Source organism: Falco peregrinus, chromosome 7, assembly GCF_023634155.1.
Source record: "Falco peregrinus isolate bFalPer1 chromosome 7, bFalPer1.pri, whole genome shotgun sequence".
NCBI lineage: Eukaryota > Metazoa > Chordata > Aves > Falconiformes > Falconidae > Falco > Falco peregrinus.
In genome coordinates, this window is record NC_073727.1 from 3,720,001 (window position 1) to 3,737,666 (window position 17,666).

The following is a 17,666-nucleotide window of genomic DNA, read 5'->3' on the forward strand; positions in this document are numbered from 1 at the left end:
ATCTCTGATCAAAAAGCTTTGGAGATTCATCCCTATTCCCTTTTGCCCCAGAAAACCTTGTCTAAAATCCCTCTAACTTTGGATTTCTCGCCCCCGCCAAACCCGGTTGCCGCTCTCTCCCCCGCCCCTCCCCTCCCCAAATCTTTAACCCTGCTTCTCATTTTTCTTTGCCCCTAATCTAATCGCTAATTCCTTGGCTCGGCCAAATAGTTAAAAATGTGAAGTGCTGCTCGTGGTTCCTGCCGCCTCCCCCTCGTATCTGTCTCTGTTTATGGAACGGGCCCTGGTTTCCTCCTGCTCGCCTTCAGCTGGAGGTCTGCAGGTCAGGAGACTGTAAATACACACCGCGCTGCCCTGGCCCATAAATCTGAGCAAAGGGCAGCCTTATATATTCAGATAAGGGATGCTGGGGGGAGCAACAAAAATGGGAGAAGGGGACAGGCGGGCTCGGTGGCAGAGCAGGCGCTTTGCTGGGGACAAACCCTACGGTGCCGGCAGGGCAGAGGGGGAAAAGCGCCTGCTGCCACGCAGGATGTGCCAGCCAGAGATGAATCTGAAAAATGTTTGCCCTTCTCACACCCCGCCTTGTTTATATATAAATCATTGCAAAATGCATTTTATTACCTTTGGGGCAACGAAATTAAACAAGAGATTTCAATGGCTTTCTCTCCTCCAGACCTTTGTTGGTCTATTTTCTCCCCCCCCCCCCCGCCTTTTATTTCCAGCACCTCCGAAGCTTTCAAGGGAACAGTCCCCCCTGTTATTGCTTCTCAGTTCCAAGGTCTTAGAATAAATAACATTGTTATTACTCACTTCACCAATTTCCAAGAAGAAATATTGCTGCAGCAAATGCGAGCAGCACTAATATTTGCAAAGTGATAAATGGATTGTTACATACCTTCCCGTCTGTGTGGCCTCCAGCCATCCTCCGGCCGGCTACATCCCTCCTTGGGGCAGAGGGAGGGTGCCTTTGAACTTAGCGGGGTCCAGACACTTTGTGCCTCGCACCAGAGCCTGCCCCCAGCCCCCTCCCTTGCCCTTGGATGGAGAGAGAATTTTCAATGGCAGGACCACAGGACGGGGGAAAGCAGGAGCCGCATACCGGCACCCAGCAGCCCAGTGAGGATGCTTTTGGCATTCTGGTTTGGTGGGTGGTGTTGGTGCTGGGTGCTGCAGGCAGAGGGGTGAGAGGGTTGGGGTGCCCTTGCGGCACTGCAGCTGCCCCCTGCCCTCCCCAGCCCTGGCCAGCGCTGGCACAACCACTCCGCCACAGGGTACCACGTCCCCTGTGTCACAGCGAGATCACCTACCCTCCTCCGGCTGCAGGCGACGAGCAAAGCGGGCAGAGAAAGGCTTGTGGAGGAGAAAAATTTGTTTTCATATTGCCCCCACTCTGTTCCCAAAAATCCCCGCTGCCTGAATGGAACCACAGTGAATACCTGCGGTGGCAGGGGTACAGATGCCTGGTGTGGCGAAACCTGGAAGGACGTATTCCCTGCCACCACTGCCCTTGCTGTTCATTAAATCTCATTAATTCTCATGAAATTCCCAGCAAACTTTCTTAACCAAAGCTGAGGTTGGGGAGGTGCTGAGGCCGGGAGAAGTCTGCTGGCCTTCTCACCCCAAACCTGGTGGCTCACTGCATCATTTCTGAGCTTCAAAAGAGGTGGCAATCAGGAAATTCACACTTGAATAATTAAAAAACAATGAAATTGTGGATTTCTTTTTTAATTAGCAGTTTTATCTAGCTCTAAGACATGGTTTGGGCTTCTTAATTTTATTTAAAACAAACCCCCCAAATCAAATTATTCCTGGGACATGAGTCATGCTGAAAACCGCTCTGAATGTGTGGTAATTAAAAACAAAGCAAAACATTTTGCTTCGGGCCCACAAAGAGCAACCTGCTGATGTTTCGTAGGCCAAGTCCGTTGTGTTTCCAGTCCATGGCCAACGGGAGAGGGGCTGGGAGGGTTTGGTTGGTCGGTTGGAATTCCTTGGCTGGGACTAGCACCTCCACCTCAGGTTATCCAGGCACCGCAGGTGATGTAAAGGTTTGCTCTGCCTGCACAGGGCACAACTGAGCTGCTCCAGGAGCATCATCCCCATCCCCCAGTGCTGGTGCAGCATCATCTGTGTGGCTGGGGTACCACCAGGAGAAAGGGGTGCCAGCATCCTGCATCACGCCACTCCTCCTGGCATTTTCTCCCTGTACTGCCCCTGTACTTCGTAGGGGGCTGGCAGAAGCCCTAGGAGAGACTCCCTGGTGTGTGCAGGTCTCACGTGGAGGTTAAAACCAGCGTTATCAGCATCTACGTGGTGCCAGCTTGAGATGGGAGGAGGTGAAAGCTGTGTGTGAAGGGTTCAGCAGCCTGGGGGGGGAGGGGCTGGCACAGCCTGGCAGTGCCTGTGCCCAAGGGGATGGGGACAGTGGTAGGCTGAAAGGCTGGGGCTGTATATTTGGTTGTTTTTTTCCTAATACCTTGATCCATAAAGGAAAGAACTCCAGGATCGCAGAAAGAGAACCACCCAGAAACTGTGGGCAACGGTATGGAAGGGTCGATCAGAAGAGATGGCAAAAATACATCTGCCAGTTTTTCCTCCTGACCAAGGTAAATACCATCTTTTCTTTTTTAGAAGATGAGAAAAACTGAAAGGAAGGCCGTAAGTTCCCGATAAGGATAGAAAGTCCTTTGGGGTGGGTTTTCCTGCAAAATATATGCAGTTCAATAGTATTATAGAAAAAGTGATAGTTTGTGTTGGTTTCTTATCAAGAAATATACAAATGTTCCATAAAACCCTCTCATAAATGTATATATCCATGTGTATATTTACACAGCTGTAATATATGTAATTATATATAATTATATGTATAATACATAATAATATATGTAATATATGTCATTATATGTACATGTCTGTGTGCATACAGACATACATATGTATGTGTGTACATAAGTACATGCGTACTTATGTATATGTAGTTGTGTATCTATAGTTGTTGCCTACTTATAGCTGTACAAAGGTACACACATTAATATGCACACATGTACACACACATACACAGATGTACACCCACACATACTTGTACACGTTGTATGCACACCTGAAACCCCAGCTTGCCACAAATGAAACATAACAAGGGCTGAAAAATTATTTCAGGAAAAAAGTGTTGAAAAAAGGTGAGGGGCAGTGGCATAGTGGGGAGCTATCCTACTGCTTGGAAACATCCAAAACCTCCCTGAACTCTTCCCGGCACCTTTCCCAGCTCCAGGAGCAGGGCTGGGAATGCCTCAAGACCATGTTTTCTTGTGTGATTCCTGCCAGGCAGGAAACCCTGCGAGAGCCACGCTGCTTGTGCTGTTCCGCTTCCAGCCCCAGGAAGCACACAGGTAAGAAGAAAAATCAAAATAATTTAATATATACAAAACATCTATGTTTGTATAAACAGCAAGCTTTGAAAAGGGGGAAAAAAATCAGTCTTCATTTTTCATTATTTCTTTTCCTCACACACACACAAAAAAAAAAAAAAAAAGAAAAAAAAAAGTCAAGGCAGTTCTTATTTTATCCAGACCAGTTCATAAATTCCAAGTCATAAATCCACATGATATCCTGGGCTGCTGGATTTTGCATTTGGAGCTCAGAAAGACTGATAGCTGAAAGATTTATAAAATCCCAGGTAGCCGGAGTGCTCCCTTTTGGCTCCACATCTGAGGCGTCCCCGCGTCCTGCTTAGCCCCGCGAGCTGGATGTATGGGATATATTGTGCTCAGGCAGCAGCTCCCCCCATCTCCTATTTTCAGCTGTGGTGAGGGCTAAAATCTGGTCATTTGGGGTGGCTGGGTCCTGTTTAGGGACTCCTCTGTGCAGACATGGGGTGACAGGCACAAGCTGGGGATGCCAGGAGCCTGCTGCTGCCCCGTGCAAAACTACACTGTGGGTCGTGTCCTGGATGTACGATTTAGCTTGCGTGGCAGCCCTGACCATAAACAGCAGAACTAGTTCAGCTGCCTTGGCGATACATTTGATTTTGTTCCTTGCACCCTCATTGAATAGGAGTGACTGTTCGGTAAGAACAGGGCATCACTGCTGGGTGGTACTTGGAGGGGGACAGGACCAGCCCCTTAGCAAGAAAATGGTAACTGAGATGCCTCAGACAAAGTACACACTGCAAGCAATTCAGCCTGCAAAGCAGCACGTTCCCGCTCCCCAAAGAGCACTGAAGGACGCTGATGTGTTGGTTTTTTACTTTTTCATAGGTTCAGTGGATGCTGCACATGAGACCATGTGTACTGGGACAAAAAGTGCCTCCAAACAGACCCTCTGAAGAGTGACGTGCTATTATTGGTCTGCGTCCATAGGATGCTGAAAACGTACTTAACGCCTTCCCTCCGTTACTTTCCTCTATCCTTCCTCGATGACCTTATTCGAACCTAATATTTTTCTCCAGACTTCCAATGACAGACATTTTTAATATGCTTCTGTTGCATTAATAAAAAGATTATCCCCCCCCTCCTTCTGCAGTTACAAGAGTTCCTTTATAGCTGCAAGGATATTAAATAACATCTTTGTTACCCAGAAACAAAATTATTTGCTTTATATTTCACATATTTAAATTCATGGGTCTGAATCCATTGAAGTCCAAGTGGAAAATCCTCCTTCACCCTCCTGGGGAAGGAGAGCGGAATCAACCCGAGGTCAGCTCTGTCTGTTTGGAGTTTTATTAGAAGCACATCGTCCAGCTAAATTCAGATGACTTTTGTGATTTCTTTGTTGTTTGTCTGCTTGTATTAGTGGAAATTAAGGGATTGGAAGGGTTTATGCTTCCCGTGTGTTGGTGAGCATCTCTGCTTTTGAGCAGCCACCTTCGGCAAGCATCGCGCGCGGCTGGGCTTGCACGCCACAGATAGCTGCCTGCTGCCAGCACGCCTTCTCCCCACCAAATCCCCGGGTTCATCAGAAACAGTTACTCATTTAAGAGGTCAAACTAAACCAGACGCCAACAGACGGAAGCATTTACACGAGGACTATGTCAGACTCACGGCAGGAGAGGTTTTTCCTGGTTGTTCTTGAAATCCAAAGCTTTCCCAAGCCTGTTAGTGGCTCTCATGAGGTATCCTTCCCCTTCCCAAGCAGAACATATTTCTTTCTAAACCTCAAACTCCTGTGGACTATGTTTATGCCATATTTCATCTTTTCTTCCTGTTTCCCCCCACTTTATCCCTCTTTCAGCTGGCTTTGAGTCTTCCTGAGCTCCTGGCTGCCGAGCGTGGCAGCGTGGCTGCGGCGGGGGCTCAGGCTGCCTGGACCGGCCACTGCCCAGCCCACCCCGCTTCTGGGATGCACTGTTAATCCAGCCAGGCTCCACAGGAGCCTGACCTGCTTCAGGAGGGTGAATTCACTATGTTTTGCCCCTTTGGCATTCCTGGCATCTTTGGCAGCAGCATTCAGTGCCCCATAGCCACCAGGTCTGGGAGCTTTGCTTTTCTGTACATGCCCAAGTCCTCCAGTTTTATCAGTGCCATTCCTCTTGAAATGTGAAGGTGGCCTTTGCTGGTTGCTCATCAGGGAGCTTGGGCTGAAATGAACCCCGTGGTGCAGAAGAGCTACCAGAGCAGGGTGAAGGGCACATGCTCACTCGTGTCTATTGATCAGCCCCTTCCCCCTGCATCTCCACTTGTGGTGCCTTTGGAAGCAGAAGATGTCTTTCTCATACCAAACAGCGACTTGGATTGTAGAATCTGACCAAACATTATTTTTTTTGCAGTTTTAAATGTGCAAGTCATCTGAAAGTTTCCTTTTATTAAAAGCATCCACAGAAGCTCTTTTATTCCCTCTTTTCTTCTGATTCTGTTACCATTTCCCTAATTAAAAATGCTGTACAAGGACCAGTATCGAGCTATAGAAATGAAAGGTCAATACATGAACAACACTTCATTTGTAAATAATACAGCTCTGTAATCAATTATCTAATTTTCACAGAAGACGTATTAATCTAAAAGCAGAGGATGGAGACATTTAGAGGATGTACAGAGGAGATCTTTAAATGTTAAATGTTCTTTAGCATGTGCTAAGTAAAGGGTTTGGCAGAGCGAAAATGTAGCGTGCAGCACTGACACTCCGGGGAGAGTCTTTAGGTCAAGTGATTTCTACCTTCACACCAGTTCTCCGCAGTGCTGTAAAGCCTCTCTGTTGGTAGCCGTGCGGTGCGTTAGCATTTAGGATTACAACTGTGGCAGGGAAAATACTGCAAAAAGGAAAAAAGGTCACCTCAAAAAAAAAAAAAAAAGTATTGTAATACGTGACTCAGCCCTCTTCGCAGCAGTTCCTGTCCATGGGCAGTGGGAAGTGAGTTCTCCCCCACTTCTTTTCCATAAAATCAGGCTCCTGGGCTGCAGGCTGGAGCTGCCATGTGCCTGCCCGCGGTGCCCTGGGCACAGTGCCACCCCAGGAACACAGCATCCCGCTGCAGCCCACGCAGGGATGCCACCTCTTCCACGGATCTCAGTGGGAATCCATGGAAGAGTTTAAAAATATGACAGTTCCTGCGTGCTGGAGATCCCGCATGTGACTTACAAACATCATTAGGGGAAATCACGGGAAAATACATTCCCTGACCTAAAACCAGCTTAGGCTTTCCATCAAATGGAAAGGAAAGCTGGGAGCTGGGTTACTTTGAACGCTTCTTTACTGAATTTGACAACATAAAGATGGTAGAAAGGGAGGGGGATGAATGTAATTTCATTTTCATTTTCGCCTGTGTGCACTGGATTTGCTGTACGTCAGTCCCGTCCTCACCCCAGACTGCCAGCTTTACAATTTCTATTGAACATATGTTGGGACTTAAGGGAAAAAAGAACTCCCCATCCGCCCCAACTCTCCCCACCCCCAGTTTTCCCCATTCGGTTGATCTCATCCCATTCCTGGCGTTGCCGTCCTCTGTCCATTGCCGGCTGGGAGGAGCGAGGAGCAGGGTGGCCAGGGAGAGCCCCGCCAATGCGAGCCCTTGTACGAGGGGAGGGTCTCCTGCCTGCTCCCCTCTGCCACAGTCCCCTCTCCCCTGCTCCCACACCTCCCGCTGGCCAAATCCCTTGCTTAGGCCAGAAGAAAGCTAAAATTAAAATAAAAATTAAAAAAAAAGCAAAAAAAAAAAAGTGAAATGGGAATTGTTCTCAGCAGGCTTCACAAGCCACACTGGCTCCTGGGGGTCTGGTGGGTGCCCTCCCACGGAAGGAGGAGATGCCCCTCTTGGCATCGGTGAGGCTTAAGGTTACTCCAACATTTTGCCTCACTCCCCTCTGTAGGTTTTTTTTTTTTTTTCAAAAACAGAACTACACCCTCGGCAGGGGATGATTGAGCACCATCCCTGCTCCTTCCCAGCCAGCCCTAGGAGACCGGAGCAAAGACCACCAAACCCACCAGTGTGAAGGAGGCAAGGGCAAACCAGGGTGCAGGGGCCCATGATGACCCTCTCTCTGCCAGGTGACACCAAGGGTAAATCACCTTGCAAGGGCAAATCCCAGCAAACCCCTTTCTGGCACGTTCTGGCACGCTGGCAGGGGAGCTGGTGATGGAACTGGCATTGCCGAAGGGGCGGCGGGCTGGCAGGTGGTAAGCCCGTCTGCACCGCAGCGGATATTGTGGTGAAGCATGAAGGTATCCACTTCTTTGTAAAAATAAAACCTTAGGTTAGGATGAAAGGGGGGAGAGAAAAAAAAAAAAAAAAAAAAAGAGACTCCCTAAACCTAAATATTTCCAGGTTTGCTCACCCCCATGGGTTCGGTGCACGCTGTAGCTGCTCGAGCCACAGGGCCTTTCAAAGCACTCCACCAGCCTCCGTGCCAAAATAAATGTTACGTTACCATCAAGCAGGCAGAAGAATGAAAGCTGTAAGATGTGTGAGTGAGAAAAAAAGAGTCCAAACAGGAAAACCCCTTTCTTCTGGTTTTAAAGTCCTCAATGATCAAGGCTGTTCTGCTCACTCTGATGTAATCAGTTTGCAGATACCTAAATACATGTCCAGCCATGGAAAGTGCTCTCCCTTTGATTCCAGCAAAATCCTTTCTAATTCTCTTTAAATGTTCCAGGGCTTTTTGAAATGATTGCTATCAATGCCAACCAAATGCTTTAGATCTTTTTTTTTTTTTTGCCTGTCTTTAAATACTTGCCTTATTTTTATGCAGCCCAGTTACCACTGTACATGGAAAAAGTATCTAGAAAAGAGATCTGGTTTGCTTTAGCCTTTAGAACATATAGAGTTAGACACTTTAACCTTCTTTGTATTTACTTAGTTGCTTTAATATGATTTCTGTAACCCCCATACTTTCTTTTTTGCCATATAACTTATTAAATCTTTATAGTACAGTAGCCCCTAAACATCACATAGGTCAGGCTTTTATTACATTAGGCTCGCCGTAGCTATTCAGAAAATCATAAGTCACTTTCCTCCTAAAAGTTAAAACCCAACATCATTCGGGTGAGCTTGGACAGAGTTTGTGAGGGACCAGCTCAAAAAAACCCCTAAGCTGGTTAAAATGGTAAGACTTCTTCACCCAGAAAACGACAGATCCTCTGAGGGACGAGGTCTGCAGCGCTCACCAGGGGTAGGGAGGCTGGGGGCTGGTCTGCAGTTCTCCCCATGCTCTGCGCTCGCCCTGAGGTGGGTACGTGACCATCGTTTAGAGCATTTTTCCACTGCTGTGATGCCTCTTCCAGCCCAGCTTTAAACAGGCCATGAGGTGGGATCATCGAGATTCACAAAGCCCTCTCCAAATCCACGAGATTAAAGGGCAGCAAGATTTGGGGCAGCTTGGGGATATGCTATTCCTCTTTGTTTTTTCAATTTGTAGAATTATTTTTTTTAACCAACAAATGAGGGATTATTTTACATTTTCCTGGAAACTGCTTTTTTCCTTTAGTTACAAGATGCCAGGAGCTGAGGTTAGAAGAAAAAAACCCAACAAACACGTGGTTCATGAGAAAGCCACTGATGCCTGCCATGTAGCTGGACATTTCACCTTGCAGTTAGCCATAAAATTTTACAGGTAAGTAAAACACATTGAACAAGCAGATTTATTTCCCGCCCCCTCCCCCCCCCCCTTCCCCCAGCCATTTTATTCAATGCCTTTTGGTTCTTACCAGCTTTTGTTGCAAGCCACAGTCACTTCTTCATGTTATACACTGAACAACCAGTGTCCCAAGCAGGACTGTGGGGATGAAGGCCACCCCACACCATACCCCACCACCCCCGTGTCTGCTGGAAGGACACAAGGAATACGCCTGGGAGCCCAGGGCAGCAGCCATGTGTTGGGGGTGCTGGTGACACTGCTCTTGCCAAGGCACTGCCAGCAGCTCCTGCAGCCAGGAGGATGGTGCCACTACTTCCTCCACCACCGTTCCTTCACCCACCCCACCCCTGGCAGAGCCACAGCCATGCACGATTTCTCTCTGCCATAAGACCCCCACCACTCGCTGCTGCTCAGATGCCCCACGCACCCTACCCCCGCATGATGTACAGTGCCTGGCTCTGAAAAAAACCAAGGTCCAGCTAAGTCCACCCCACCTTGGTGAGGTTGCCTTGAGCAAGAGTGAGATCTCCAATGCCTGGTCCCTTCTGTCCTCGGGCAGGTTTGCACAGATGTGTGCCAGGTTCCCAGCCCTGGTGTCAAGTGTAGAAAGAAAAACCTCTTCCAAGCTTCCTTCCCAATGGGATCATTCCTGCGGCTAATGTTCCTTCATGCACTATCTGTTATGCCGTTATTAAAGCACAGCTTGCCGACAACTGGGGAAGAAATACGCTCCCCACACTGCGATGCTTCCTCCCTCCGGCTCAGGAGCAGGAACCAGGCGGCTGGGGTGGAGGGTGGCTGCCTCTCACCCGCCTTCCTCCAGATAAACTTTCCCCCCGTAGAATGAAAAATGGTCATTTGTGTTTCAGCAGACCATAAAAACCCCATTTGAAAACTTTTCAAGCCTTTTCCAAGTTGGAACTGCCTTGAAAGTCTTCAGACCACGTTGCCATATGGGTCGGAGGCATATGGTTTAACGCACGCCACACCGCTGCAACCCTCCACTTCCACAACGAGACCAGCAGCGCTGCAGGGATGTATGTGATATAGGGTGCTCCTTAACATCTCCTCACACTTTGTGCAGCTCAATGCTGCAGCTTACTCCAGTCATTGGCCATGGTTATGCTCCCAACAAGCTGGTGAACGCTGCCCACACCTCTGGGTACATGTTGTAGTTGGAGACCAAACCAGTTTGTCTCACATGGGGCACCAATTGTCACTAGCAAGGCTGCAACAAGGCTTTTACCATCAGTCAGATTCTACTGTCCCTGCTGTTTCTCCTTCCTCCAGAGGCAAGACCAGACCACACCACTCCTCCTCCATCCAGCCCCCTCTCCCACCGTCCTCGGTGCTATTTAACCCTTGGTGGGAACAAGCTGCAGCTGCACGTCATCCATGTCAATCAACCCGCTGCCTTCGTAGCAAGGCCACAGCTGCATGTTATCAGTGTTAATCAACCCACTGCCTTCATTCCTCTACAGGTACAGACAGTTCCATACACACAGAAACACGTGTCCTGCCCCCACCCTAACACGCACGTTTGTTTTTTTCATCTTGTCCAAAAAGCTCCCCAGGAAGCATTTTAAAGCAAACAAAAGGCGTACTCTGTTTCAGCTGGGAAGTTTTGCTTCGTTTCTTTGCTGTGAACCAAAACGTTTTGGATATTGGATTTTTTTTTCCTCCTTTCTTCTTGCTCTCAACACCAATTGGAGTGCTAGAACAAGAGACATTAATTTTTGGGCTTTTTGAAATGCCTTTGATCTTTTAAACTCCTGTTCCTCTCCTTCCTTTCCCTGTCTTCCTTGATTTTGCCTTGCCTTTCCCACTCTGGAAAAACCATATACGAAACTATATAAAACTCTTTAGTTGCCTTTCTGCAGGATTTAAAAAATAAAATCAAGACTAATTGAAAAAGCTGATGAAACACTTTATTCGGGACAAAGGCAGGAGGAACTCTTTTCTCTTCTTGCAGTTTCTCACTTGGCTGCAGGGTTGGGTTTGGTTTTGCATCCCCAGTTAATTCTCAGAGTTAATGCTGGTGTTTCAGGACACTGAGCTGTCTGTCCAAGGTGTGCCTGCTCTGCTTTCGTGATGTAGGCTACACCAGGGCTCCACGGCACTGATGTCCTCCAGGACCAGGGCACAAAGCCCCTGTCACAATGCCACCTGTGTGGACCAGGCAGTGTGGAAGTGCCAGTATATGGTATATAGCACAGGTACACGTCGACAAACTGCATGTTAGATCTTGCCACCTGCCCTCAATTGCTGTATTCCATCTGCTACAGGTGTCAAAGCAGGGGGAAGTTGGGTTTTTTTTGGGGGGGGGGGGCGGGGGTAACGAGGAGAAGAGCAATAGTTTCATGGATCCAGCCGGCTCTTTGCAGGAGGGCAGCAGCGATGGGTTTTGCTCAAGGGCTGCAGAAGTGCTTGAAGGAAAGACCATCTAGCCGTGTGGTCCAGCCCAAGCGGAGCCTTCTCTCTGCACCTTCTGCATGTTGAAAGGCCTTTCATGTTGAAAGGCAAGCAGGACACTGCAATTTCTTCCACTTTGCCCCTACTGGGCATGGAAAGCTGCTCACCAGGCAGCTATGTCCCTTCCACTCACGATGAATACCCTTTTTTTGCACTTGTATAAAACCAGTACTTCAGCTTACAAATCACAAGCTGAAGATAAAACTAATAAGAAGACAATAAAAAAAAAGTCCAAGGTTGTGTCTCACAGGTTGAGAAGAACTTGTTGATACACTCATGTCCCACACATGGACCTTGTTACTCATGTTTTGCACCAACATCCAAATGCCATGTGTGAAGGTCTCCTCTTTTCTCCTTCCCTTTTTTTTTTTTTTTTCTCCCTCCAATTTTTTTTGGTTTCAGGAAGAGGGAAGAAGGGGGATCTTCCAGTGAAATCCCCTCTGACCGTCACAGTGTTTGGTCGTGACAGAGCTCCCTGCTGCTGGCTCGTGGCCCCATCACATGTCCTGGGCTTGAAACCAACGGGAACTTCTCGACCATATTTTCCTCCAGCTTTTCCCTGCAACAGCTCATCAGCGTGTTTCCCCACTCATCGGTAACACATAGCACTATGCTTGAACCTGACTGGAGCCCACATCTCCATCGCACAACACACAAAGAACGAACAGGCATGCTCTGTTTTGAAAACGTTCGAAAGAGGCAGCTCCTGTGGGCTGAATGTCCCTTTATTTTCCACATACCCATCTCCCCTTGTTTTCACGCTGCCAATGTACTTTCCTCTTCTACGTTATGTGACCCCCACCAAAAAAATGATAATGACAGAGGGTCTATATGGATAATGCAACACTGCTTTAAAATTCATCCAATCTGAGGTTTAAAAAGTGCCTTTCCCGCCCCCCCCCTTCTAAAAGGGGTTTTTTATATCCAAAGACACAAATGTAATACTCACTGCATTGTAGCTTCAGACCTTTTTTTTTTCTCCCCTACCCAACAATGGTGAAAAGATGTGATTTTTACAAGCGAATAGGAAGAAAAAGCCTGAACACACCCTGGGAACATGTTTAAGAAGTTGATTTATGTTTCATGCTGAGCCTTACACCTGCAGTTCAAGCAAAACTCAACTTTGCCGCCCCACAGAGTCTAGTTTATTAGGTATCAAGGAGTCACAAGAAGCCATGTAATTAAAACTGTAATTAACTGGAAAAGGAAAGTGCCACCTGAGTTTTGAGAGGCTGTCAATTTTATTTCCATTACAGCTCTCCTTCTGCTTCTTTTGTCTATAGGGTGTTTTTTTTTCCACCCATCTTGATAAGGAAAAACAAAGTTGGTTTTTTTTTTTCTTTTTATTAACTAAAGAAGCCACCAAATTCTCTTACATCTTTACTCTTGGGGGGCGGGGGGGGCGGGGGGGAAAAGTCAAGTTCTGAGCTTGGACGCAGGTTTCTCGCAGCAGCATTTACAGCTGTGTTTGCCAACAGGTGTCAAGTGTGGTCCAGGCAGAAAAAAGTCCTGAAATGTCCTACTGGTGAAGGGTCAGCTGAGTTCAAAGCCCATTTTAACAGAACATAAGCAATGCCCTTTAAAAAGGGGATCGGCAGTGCCTTGTTAAAATGCATGACCTTGCTGCAGTGGGCGAGCAGAGCGCCAGGCGTCCCTGGATCCAGCATGTCCCTGCGAAGGCTGCAGATCCTGCCAGGGGCCACCGTGAGATTTCCGTGGGCAGGACAAGGCCACACGCAGCAAGACAAAAACACGCCCGGGAGAAAGATGAGGCGGTGTGACGAACCTTGTCAACCAGAGAAATTCAAAGCCAAAAGGGGCCCGATCCCCTGGCCAAAAAAAAATTTAAAAAAATCTCCCCAAAATTTGGGTGAGACGTGCTGCTATCCCTGTCCTCCCTCTGCCTTGTGCATCCACCAGGAGCACATTCCTGGGGGATCAGAAAGAGCTGCTGGAATAAAGAGACAATTATTTAATAAGGTTTAAAGAAGCAAAGACATCGGTAAACTTGATGCCGGAAAGGAAGTCGTAGTAAAATACAGTTAAAGAGTAATTACCTAAAAGGGTAAAATGATGAGAACAAAGACAGGATCTATGCTAGAGGTCTTTACAAGGGAGATTTACGAATATATATAAATTTTTGTAGAGGAGATGTTTGTCTTAGACCCGTGTATGAAAGGAGGGATTGACATTCTTCCTTCTCCATTTAACAGGTGACAAAAACCCATCAAGTGAAGTACCAGCCTTGAGAAGGGAAGTTATTATCGTAAAAAGCAATTTTCCTTGGGTGCCATTCCGATAGGCTTGGCTTTTCCTCCCCCCCCAGCCTTAATCATCTGTAGCCTCTCCCCTACTGAAACAGCCCCCGCTTGTAAGGCAGAGGTCTCGGGACCCTCCGGGTGGGAAGGTAGGTCTTGATCAGCACTAATTTGGGGAAGTGAGCCGGAGGTACCCGCAGCAGATGACATGCAGGGCTCAGCTTCTTATTCAGCTACAAGTCAGCAGGGGCACCCCCTGACCATCTGTGGTCTATAAATTACAGTAACACCGGCACACACTGCTTGTAAATCACCAATGAACAGGCTTTACCTTATGACACACTACATGAACCCTGTTGGATATTCCAATAAACTCCCATAAACCATCCGATATAAACTCTGGATTATGTTTCTTTGGGGGGCAGGAGAAAAACCCAGACTTTTCTGCACTTGCACAAACTTCTCATGGGTGAAATGAAGACGTGGCCTGAGCTGTGCTGTGTGTTTACATACCATGTTTTCTTATGAAAGAGGTATTTTCCCCACCACCATCGTTATTACTTCCAAAAGTGCATCAGCCTTGAAGTAAACAGGGTCATTCTCCTGAAAAAAAACCCACAAACAAACAAAGACACCACTTATTTGAAAAATGTAGTTTAATGTGAGCCTGCACAACCTGTCCTCCATCCTTGCTGACCAAGCGCAGACCGATAGCAGGAGGCTCACCCATGTCCTTTGCTTTCGGAGGAGCAAGAAGACCCAACCCATGACCTCAAACCAGCCATACCCTCAACAAAGTGAAAAATACGCCACCGTTTCTTACCACCTCTGCATCCCGAGGGCTAGAGCTGAGGCTTGCCGTCCCCAGGAGGGCAGAGCATCCCGTAGGAGCTCCTCACCTGCTTCTTTCTTCCTGTGGAGTGGCTCTTTTACCCCGCTCCAGTAACAGGGCAGAAGGCTTCGTGGGCTGACATACCACCAACTTCCCCCCCTCCGAGGAGACACACTCCTGCTACCTATCTGGGTTTGGACAGCTCTTCCCTGCTGTGATGTTTCATGGAGGCCATGGCTGCGAGGAGATGCTATGAGCAGAAGTCTTGGCACGTGGCTGGCTGCTCCTCAGGATGTGGCTGGTGCTGCTGCTCCGCTGAGAAACCCGGCATTTGCCTTCAAACTTTCTCCTGAGACCCATCAAAGGACTGCTTTTGATAATTACACTATTAAGCCTGTCATCTGGGCAAAAAACCCTGTAAAATACATTACTCAGATTGTGGGGCACTCGCCAAGAAAAAAATCTGATAAATGCTATCTGACCAGCTTTTCTGCTGACCATGAACCAGTGTGGGATGCAGCACAGACAGCCAGCGATGGCTGCGTCATGACACCTTAGTGAGCTCCTCGACTGAATCTGAAATCCCAGCCCCCCTTGGGAGGCAGCGGGAGCCTTGCACTCATCTTCCTCACACGCAGCAGTGAGGCGACATTATTTGTATCTGTGTTTCTGAAGGCTATAGGGGCTGGCTTCTCACCAGGCTCTGCGTGTATGTATGGGCACGTGGGCGCATGCCTGCATCAATGCATGCTTTGAAACCCACTGGGTGACTGCGGTCAGACCGGACGGACGTCACCTCCTCATGGAGGCAGGGAACCAAGGCAGCCACGGCCACCTCCTGCCGCGGCAATGGGATGAACTCAACCGCCTGTAGACATTAGAGAAGCCACATCTACAAGAGCAATCAAAGGGAAAACACCCTTTCCCACTCCCTGTGGTCATAGCATCTAGTTAATTAATACTCATTAATACTGCTCTTTTTTTTTTTCCCCCCTTTACAGCACAGCTTCCAGGCTCCAGCCAAAATTGATGCTTCCTTGTCTAAGAGATGCACACCAGTAAACATTTATTTGAATCAGAAAACAGAGGTAAACCACTGCGTCTACCAGGGTGTCCCAGGACCACCAGCACGACATGATGCCAGTGGTACCCAGCAGGTCTGCACCTGACTGAAACACTTCAAACAGTCTCTGGAGCAATTTTTAACTCACCAGAAACACACATTCGAAGCATTTCTTGAATCTAGGTTGAGCCTGTCTAGTTAGTTTAGCTTCCGGAAAAAATAGGGAATAAAATAAAGTTGATTTTTTAAATCTATTTTACTTGGGAAAAGAACCCCATTTAAACGTTACATGACATTTTCCTGGGGGAAAAAAAAAAGAGCAGGGGATAGTTTAAAATATAAACACAACTAATCCATGTCAGCTCAGCCAAATGGCTTGTGATTTTGAGGCAGGGAATTTTTGCTTCATAACCATTTTAAATTGGAGATAATGTACAAGGAGCATCTTTGCAGTGCTTTTCCATCCAGCAAGTGACCCAAAAGCCCTGCATTTCACAGCGAGCAGTAAGCCCAGATCAGGTCAGGGCATCACAGCACCGAGGCTCTTCCGAGCTCACCCATGAAGATCCCCCACCTCCCAGCCATCCAGCTTCCTCCTCTACCCTTCCATCGCCCTCTCCATCCATCCCTTTCCATGCACTCCAACAAAAAGAAGTGATAGCACTATTTCTGTTTTTTAACAAGATTTGGAAAGCGTTCAAGTGCCTGACTAAGTGGTTGGAAAAAAGGAAGCAGAAGGATGTTTTGGCATCCTGCGATGTGTGCATGAAGAGCATAGACACAAACACATTGAATGCACATACTGTAAAACAAGATTACAAGGAGAGTACGAACTAATAAAAGCCTATTAAAACACCACGGATGCTATTGCTGCTCATGTGCATGCCTACGTATTAAAACAACAAATATTTTACGTGAACATGCAGTTCAAACATAACTGATCGCAGATATAACTTTCAACAACCTTTAAATACATAATGCCATCCTGTAATTAATGGAGCCTATCCTGAAATTTGAGGGATTTATTGATACTGGCAGAAACATTTGCAAATAACTTGGGGAAGTTCATGACATACCTTCTGTCTCAAGGGATTTCATTCCTTTCTTTCCCTTTTTTCCAGCTACCATCAATAAATTCATTCAGGGCCCTTACTGTACGACAACAAATGCAGTTGGAAATCCTCAGTAGAAAGGCTGAAGAAAGTACCAACATGGAGGAAGAGCCTAGTTGTGTCTTTATTTGTTTTGTTCTCTTTCACTTCCAGTGAAATATATAGAGTGACGTCTGAGAGGATTGCTTTTGAGGTCTGCAGTGAAAGAAGAGCAAAAGAAGGTCATAGGCAAAGCAAGCTGCCAAAGGATTTTACCCAAATTCATCAGGAAAGACCATGGCCAACGTGCAAGCAAAAGGTAGGCTGTCAGCACTTCAGTGTTACCTACCAGCACGGGCCAGCCACACATGGATGGAGAGTTTACATCTTTTATGAGGCCGACTGATACAGCTGGGGGAAAAGAAACGTTTAAACAGAGCCCTTTCCTGGAGGAATGAAGGTGCCAGCATCCTCAGCTTGGGAAAAGTGCTGGTTGTTCCTTGGGTGGCCAAGGAAGAAGAGATTAATCCCGATGCTGTTGCACACGTTCCTTGCATTCTACAGTCATGACCATTATGAAACTTGGCTGTGACCCTACATACACATATTTAAAATTTATGCACTAATGAGGATAAGAAACACCCCATCATTTTGCTGTCAGAAAGTTTCCATACCTGAGGTCTGCACGGTGCCAGCACAAGGTCGTAGCACCCGCAGCATCAGATGGCAGGCTGTTTTGCTGTTACCAAGCTGCACCTAAGTAGGGTAGTGGAACGGACTGGCACGTGTTCCCCCTTGCTTGATCTTCACGTTCCTGCATGGTTTTTCTAAATATTGTAAACATTTCTTGTGAGAGACTACTTCATCACCTCACCAGGAGGCATT

At 47.4% G+C, this 17,666-nt stretch overlaps 2 long non-coding RNA genes across 13 annotated transcripts in view; one reads left to right on the forward strand and one right to left on the reverse strand.

Moving 5' to 3' along the window:
- Nucleotides 1-4,512, forward strand: part of LOC114010943 (uncharacterized) — a 19,548-nt gene extending 15,036 nt beyond the window's left edge. For 7 of the 9 annotated variants that reach the window (XR_008748203.1, XR_008748205.1, XR_008748204.1 and 4 more), the window contains 3 exons: nt 1-2,609; nt 3,325-3,389; nt 4,257-4,512. The exon at nt 1-2,609 is cut by the window's left edge and continues 265 nt beyond it. This is a non-coding gene — a long non-coding RNA (uncharacterized LOC114010943). Of the gene's footprint in view, nt 2,610-3,265; nt 3,390-4,256 lie in introns of all 9 variants that reach the window. The other 2 variants (XR_008748202.1, XR_008748208.1) reach the window with 2 other exon arrangements.
- Nucleotides 4,513-11,387: 6,875 nt separating this feature from the next.
- LOC114010945 (uncharacterized) overlaps nt 11,388-17,666 on the reverse strand; it is a 46,244-nt gene continuing 39,965 nt past the window's right edge. For 2 of the 4 annotated variants that reach the window (XR_008748170.1, XR_008748169.1), the window contains exon 4: nt 11,388-16,997. This is a non-coding gene — a long non-coding RNA (uncharacterized LOC114010945). The remainder of the gene's footprint in view (nt 16,998-17,666) is intronic. The other 2 variants (XR_008748172.1, XR_008748171.1) reach the window with 2 other exon arrangements.